This window comes from Quercus robur, chromosome 2 (genome assembly GCF_932294415.1).
Source record: "Quercus robur chromosome 2, dhQueRobu3.1, whole genome shotgun sequence".
Classification (NCBI taxonomy): Eukaryota; Viridiplantae; Streptophyta; class Magnoliopsida; order Fagales; family Fagaceae; genus Quercus; species Quercus robur.
In genome coordinates, this window is record NC_065535.1 from 39,858,911 (window position 1) to 39,867,066 (window position 8,156).

Sequence of the window (8,156 nt, forward strand, 5' to 3'; positions counted from 1 at the left end):
CGTCAGTTTACAAAATAATATAAAGAAAATAGAGGCTAGGGCTGAACATGTAGCATATAAAGGCAGCCACATTTAGCTTATCTATAGTTTTTTTCCATGACAGTATTGTGACTATTTCTTTCTCTATTTTTATTTGTCCAGGATTATAGATAAGAGGTCAATCATGTTTTCCTCATAATTTAGGATTTATCTCAATTAATTGAATACTTGGTTTATTATTTCTTGATTTTAAAATTGGATATCTCTTGTGATTTATTTGTCAAATTATACAATTAATGATTTGATTTTTAGAATTGGACATCTCTTGTGATTTGTTTGTCAATGGATACAATTGATGATTTGATTTTATACCTAGGAAGCGAAGAAGATCATGCTTTAGATTTTTAAAATAGAGAATATTTTCCATGATAGCAAGATTGATTTCTAGATTATTATGCAGTAGTTAGGAAAAATTAACGATCATAAATATATGCTGATATGATTTACATGGTGGATTCCAAAACCTTAATTCTTTTTTCTTGATTGTTTACATCTTTTTACTGCATTATATCACATCTTTGCTTTGTTTAATTATTTGCTTAGTTTATTTAATTTCAAAACAACCAATTTTTATTAAATTAGATTAGGATTAATTTGGTTAATACTTAAGTAATTAAGTCTGATGGTATGCTACTCTCCTCCTTTATACTTAATGAGTCATACTACATTGGCCGATACTGAGTTTGTTCTGTTAATTGATTTGCAGCATGGAGTTTTGGTACCTGATGATACTGGTAGTAATAATAAGCCGTTTGTCGAATCCTCTTGTACTAGTTGATGCCTTCTCTATTTGGTATGGTGCTTCACCATCACCTCCATATATTGCCATCTGCATGCTTAATATTTCATACTTGTTAATTTGGTGGCCCTAGAGATTAGATTTGAAAAACACTTTTCAAAAATCAGTGAGTTTTATTCTCACGTCAAACTGTCATATCAATGGTATATCTTTTGATGCCAATCAAGACATTAATATAACATATAGGGACACCACTTAATTCAAAAGTTGAACTTATGGGTTTGAACCCAATTATGTTATATTAATTCAACTTCTTTGCTTTATCTCCATGTGAGACTTCCACCCACACACATATACCCAACAAAATGAGCTTGAGGAAATCTTTCATTTTCATAAAGTCCCTGTGAGTTCGACCTCATTCTTGTCAAACTATACTTCAATACAGTTCGTGCACTTGCGAGTACATAGGTGCTGTGATGCAGTGAGAATAACATGAATATGCATAGAACATAAACATGTGTTGATTCATTGGTACTATGATGCAGTGAGGAAAGTGACGTAAATCATGCATAATTGCATGAACATGCATATGATTTGATTGATAGACATGATGAATATGCTTAATTGGTGCAATGATGCAAATGCTTGAGTGATTGAACGTGCTTGATTAATGTCATGATTGTGATGTTATCATCTTGTGGATGTTACTGCCTTGTGATGTACTTGCTACCCTTGGATAAATGTGAATGTCATGCCATGTTAGGTGAATGTTAGGGTCTTAGGCTATAATGTATGTGGGATGATATGCCATGTTGTATGCTAGATGCATATTAAAGTGTGTGTGTGTGTGTGTGTGTGTATGTGTGTGTGTGTGTGTGTGTGAGTATAGAATAACATGTTAGAAGACCCTTTGATGGGATTAGGACTTAGAACACAATTGTTAGGACATATATGGATCATGTTAAGAACATATGTCATTTAGAATTGGCTAATCCTTTGACAAAACGCACTTTACTTGTAATTGGATAAATCTAAGATGTGTTTAATACTTCAAGAACAAGAGTTCAAGTTCAAGTATTGAAGCCATGCAAATCTGTTCAAGAATCAAGTGAAAAAGTGTTGTATTTTAAAACTCGACAGATAGATCGACAAATGTACTTATCAAGATTTAAAATATGAAACTCAACAGATAAGCTCGACAGCTATATCTATCCAAAATTACGAAAATCACTTTTTCAGATCTGATTTCACGCATATCCATGTGTATGTGTTTAGGTTTTCTTTTCTCACAATCCTAAATATATATAAGAATTATTTTAAGGGCCGTCTCACTTGATGCAAGTAGATGCAAAGGTTGTTGCACTTGTTGTTGCAAGCATATTATGACCGGAGACATATGCCTAGTTCATCTTCTCTTAAAGAAGCTGCTGCGTTTGTACGCCGTAGGGTTTTGTAGTCAAGAAACTTCTTGATCTTCATCGTGTGGATGAACTGAAGAACTTTGCAACCAACATCCTTCTCAAGTTGGTGTGTTAGTCACGTACTTGGATCCGTGCATCAATTGGTTAATCACATACTGGGAGCCGTGCATTGAAAATGAGAAATTGTCACTATAGAACAAGTCCAACTGGGTATTGGGGTAAGGGTACAACTATAGGTGGTATAAGGTACTAGGATTCATTTACTTATAACAGCTTGTTTTGATAATAGTGGATTTTCGGGAGTGGTGACCTTAAATTCACCCAGTGGAGTTTTTCCTTGGAGGTTTTCTACATTCGTAAACAAATCACCAAGTCAAATTTAATTTTTGCTACATTTAGTTATTTGGTGATTTGTTTGTACTACCACGCGTTATTGCATGTTAATTGAATTAATTAATTAACTTGGCTAATTAATTGATTAATTTATCACAATGGGTCAATACATTCTTGGCCTATCAACAATGAGTGAAGGCTAACCCACGGGTCTGGTGGGGTTAGGTGTCTAACACTTTCCCATCCTCATAACTAAACTCCGTACATGTGCTCTGGTAAAGATCAATCTTTCCACAAGGGTACTATATATATGATTCCTAGACCTAATCTAGGCAACGACTCTATTTACACCCTCTACTCGATACAACCTAGGCCAAGGTGTACTTCCCACGAGTAAATCACTCATTGCGGGCGCTTGTGCCCAAACTTGCACGTATAGTTGCTAATAAAAAAAATTTACAATTGAATCATCTTATAGCCTTGATATTCACAATTTTTTTTTTTTTTTTTAAAAAATCACTTAAAATCAAATTAATATTTTTTTTTTTACATAAATTGTATATAAATCCTAATACACAACAAATTTATCTTAAATGTGACTAGTGAGACTATGTTTAATGTTGTGCTTGGTTGAGGTGATAAGAGGAAGGGTGGGAAAGAGGAAAAGAGAATTTTCTCTCCAAAGTAAGAAGAAAATGACAAAATGGTGATAAACATGAAATTGTAAAATTACCCTTATTATCCCTTTGTTTCAAATTACATTAAGTGCATAATAGTAATTTGTCATTTTTTCCCTTCTACTTTTCCATCATTTGTACCAAACACACATGATGAAAAACTAAAATATATTCTGTCACACCCCAAACCTAGAAGGGTCCAAAGCATGAGATAAGAACCATTAAGAGCGAGAACGTAAGAGTTCTTTTTTTTTTTTTCCTCTCCTCTATACATGATAAAAATAAATAACCATACTAAAATCTTCATATTACAAGTCAGAGCTCTATAACACAATTACAAACAATAACTCAAGTCATGTGCCTCCAAATAATGCATGAATATGTATCAAAGCTCCAAATGGATAACACAAAACCACAATCCCTTCTAAAATACACAACCTCAACATTGAAGTTAGGCCTACAAAGCCTAAGGCTAACAAACCTCAAGTATCCAACTTCCAATATAATTAATTATGATCTCGTTAAACTTTACAAGATTGAGTCACCAACCAATCATAGCATAAATCTCTCACTCAACATAATGCTCCAATCACCACCAATAAAACAAGCTCCATGCCCGAGGTATAGCAAATTTATCTAAAAAACTGTTGGAGAGTGGGATAAGTTAAAGCCCAGTAAGTAGCATAATTAATGAGAATGGGAGAAATGCAAATTTCATGATTATAAACAGTTTGCAAAACATGTTTTAGTTTGGGAAATTGCTAACTAAATACTACAAGATCATTTTTTTTATAATAATGTAACAAGAACGATTAAATGATGAAACACAAAGTTTCTCAAAATAATACCATGAAACTATATACAATAATCTGTGAGTACTAATAATATAATTCCAAAGTTATAAAATCTAACATACGGTAATTTACCACAAATATACCACATTACCACATAGACCAGTTAGGGGATCCATCCATTCACAACTGGCATGATATTGTCCTCTCTGGTATGCAGACTCTTGGCCCTATGGACAGCAACCTCACTCATACCCTCAAGGTTTTTCTCTCCCCCCATGGGCAGCAGAGAGAGCGCGTCAAATAGGACCTCTCTTGCATGTGGTCTCTCAACCCCATAGGCAGCAGCCTCACCTACACACAATTAATGAACCTCTTCCCCCCATGGGCAATTGGGAAGAACGCGTCATCCAAAATGAAAGAGCACTGACCTAGATTTGATTCCATCGTCACAAAGACTACGAAAACCAAATCGGGTGATCACCAAGAAATCACACATGGCATGATGTTAAAACCACATAAGCTCACAAGTTACATTACTTTGAAACACATATTTCATATTCAAGTAGTTTTAGAAAAACGTTAAATAAGTTAACAAAGTTTGTAAGGTTTTCAACTTCATTCTTGTCAAAAGATTTTCTATCAATTTCCCACATAACAAGACAAGATAAGCATCTTTAAATTTTCTAATATGCCATAAAATCCATGATTTCCTTATCAAAGATTAAATAAAAGATGCTCATTTTTCCATATCAACAATTCATACATTTCCCCAAATGCAATACCAAATATGATGCACTTTTCATACATAATAATATATGATAGGGTCACAACACAACACTTTTAAGAAAACATATATCCATATATAATTTTGCAAAATGTGTTGGACCCAAAAACAACGTTAATGAAACATGGTTATTTTCCAAAAATCTCATTAAAAAGCTACTTACCTCGGAAAGCCAACCTATTTTACCTCAACCAACATCACAAAATCAACCAATCCCATCATTAGGTCCGTCACCAAGAATCTCAAAACCTAGAAACATAAGGATCAATCCTATTAATAACAAGGCCTATCGCAAAGTTTATCATCACATTTGTCTCCAAAATTGAATAGGCTCCCCTAAAACAAATCAAATGCACTAAAGCCTAGCTTGCCCAACCTAAGACAAGTACCCTTACCAAGCAGGAACCAAACAAGCATCCAAGAAACTCATAGTGTTGACACAACCAAAACATTTTAAATTCACTACCGCAAAAATGTGCATCATAAGATAATATAACATACTCATGAATCTCCTTGAGTACTAAATAATATATTTAAGCCAAGATAAGATCAACCAAGGTTTGGGATTAATTCCACAATTTCTCAACATTTTAGTCTTGCTTTCAGATTTAGTACATAGAAGGGCAGCCATTTGTAAAAATTGTTTGGTCAATGAAAAGTTATCCGATTAATTCAAAACTTTAAGAGAACATTCCCCTATATGTATACAATGTACCACAGAAAATTCAGCCCAAAACGATTTTTCTGTAATTTATTAAAAATCATGCATTGTGGCTGACTCAAATCTGTCATGACAGCTTTAGAAAATTGCTATAGTTGTAAGACTAGCCCAAATTATTTGAGAATTTACTCACATTAAAACCACCAGATTTAAAGCATATTAAAAACAAGGAATCAAACCCAAAAATCTCATATAAACAACTTATTAAACACTTGGTATGCAAAAGCACATGCTCACACTTAACTTGCATAAATTCATAGTTATCACTCCACACACCCACATTTGCCAAAGTCATTTAAAATGCAAAGAACACACTTCCAAAAATCAACCTAAACTTCCACAAAATCAACCCACACGATTGCTTAAGGAACCCAAATTTTAACCATGTAGAAACCCCAAATGATTACCATTTGTAAAAACGCTTAACCATTTAACAATTAAGTCCACCAAATCAAAAATCCATGTACTCAATCACATGTATATCACTCAAGTAGCTTAGATTAGAAAGAAATCTTACAACAACTTGAAAAGCTACCAAAATAGTTAAAGAGTTTTACCTTTAAAGTTTGAGATAATGGAGCGTATGGGGTTTCTAATGGGGTTCTCCGGTGAAATCCGCCAAAGGTGGGGGTAGATGGCTGGTTTACCGATGAGGGAGTGAGAGAAATAGAGGGAGCTAGAGTGTGTAGGTGTGTGGGCTTTGGTGGGTGGGTGAGATAGAAAGATAGAGAAATAGAGAGAAGGGGTAGCCAAGCAAGAGGGAGAGAGAGATATCAATGTGAGATGAGGAAGAAAAGAGGGGGGGAGGTTGGTGACTTAAGTTGATAAGCTTAATTACCAAATTGCCCCAAAAATATCTTTAGTAAAATTATCAATTTGCCCCTCAAGCTTCCTCTAATATACACTTAATAACTGGGATGTTACATATTCTATCCTCGCATTTTTACCATCCTCACTTTGTCATCATCCCCACCAAATAGAGCATAAGTGTAAGAGAGAAAAAGAGTGGTTTGATGTTGACTAATTGATAAGAGCCTAAGAGGTGCCTTTAGAGATAGAGGGAAATTATATGCTAAATCTAGTTTTTAAGAGAGAGGCGGAGACATAGATAGATAGAGGTTTGACTGAAAGCTGGAAAGGATTTTTTAAGAGAGAGAGAGAGAGAGAGAGATTAATATTAGTCAAACATGGACTACTTTAAAAAAAAAAAAAAAAAAAATTCTGGGTGTGAAATATATTTTATTTTAAATTCTTATAAAAGTATAGTATTATATTATAAGACTAAAATATGGGGGCCTTCTTCCATAGTACTAATGATAAAGACTTTCTTCTTCTTATTTTATTTTCTTTTATATTTCGGTAGTTATTATGAAGGAGAGGTGATATGAGGCACGGACATCTCCGTTGAAAATTAAGAGGTTCTGAATGAATTATAAGGCTCCTGGCAGAAAGGCCTTCCTTGGCCTTTATATTGGTTACTATTCCTTTAGTTAGATTAGTAGAGATGCAAACAATTTTGTCCATGTTTTTGCCAAAAGTTTGCTTATGCTAATACATCCTTTGTTTGCGACTTTGTGGTAATAAATTTTCCCTCTGCCCTTTAGTTTTGAAAGGGTGGAGGAAAGATGTTGATTTAATTTCCATTTAATGAATCGTGATTTAGAGAGAGAGAGAGAGAAGAATTCAAATTTATAACGAACATCATTGAGAGTTTCTTTTCAAGATAGGTCAAAAGTAGGCTAAATTGTAAATTGCACCATATGACTTTGACTAAAATTCAATTAATTCTTCTAATTTCATTTTTGTTCAATCGGGCTCTGTAAGTTTCAACCTTATTCAATTAAGGCATCCCAATTAACTTTTATTAGATGTTAATGGCTTACCACTAAGTGTTCCAATTTTTTTTATCAAATTTTTTAAATTAAAAAAAAAAAGTTTTCCAAAAAATTTGAACGTATATGTATGTATATATAGGGTTGGGTTCAAGTTACACTTGATGTAACTGTAAGCAACGTTACACCATCCTATAACTTGTTATAAAATTTATATTTTGAAAATATCACCATTGAATTACATGTTCTATACGTTCTTAACAATTATGTCAATTAGATGTTATTTTCCTTTTGATCCATAAACTCCTCTTTTATGCATTATTTTAAACTACAAAAATTTGAATTTAAAAAATTGATTGATGACATGGTTATTAATCTTTGATCGTCTTGAAATTTTGCAAGCATTGAGAATATACGAAGATAATGGAATCTAATGGTAGATTTGTCAAAATTTGCATCCAATTAAAAAATATTGAGTGATGTAACATTACTTAGAGTTACACTAGGTGTAACTTGAACCCAACCCATATACATATTTGTCAAATTTGTTCTTATTCTAGTATATGCTAATATATATTTCATTCTCAAAATAAAACTAATATGCTATTAATATATACTAGTTAGTTACCTATGCGATGCACAGATGATTTTGTGATATTTTATGTAAGACAATTTTAGATAATGGTGAACATATATTATAAAGAAAATATAAACTAAATTAGAGTAAAGAAACATATATATTTTGAGATATTAAAAATTAGTTTAGTAGCTTCACTACATATTTGTAGACTTCTTAAGGTAAGATTAATTTTTTTT

At 32.9% G+C, this 8,156-nt stretch overlaps 1 long non-coding RNA gene across 1 annotated transcript; it reads right to left on the minus strand.

Moving 5' to 3' along the window:
• Positions 1-3,478: 3,478 nt before the first annotated feature.
• Positions 3,479-6,397, minus strand: LOC126713672 (uncharacterized). Its single transcript, XR_007651396.1, has 2 exons — positions 6,066-6,397; positions 3,479-5,036 (listed from the first exon to the last, which is right to left on the minus strand). It is a non-coding gene; the product is annotated as an uncharacterized LOC126713672 (long non-coding RNA).
• Between the last annotated feature and the right edge of the window lie 1,759 nt (positions 6,398-8,156).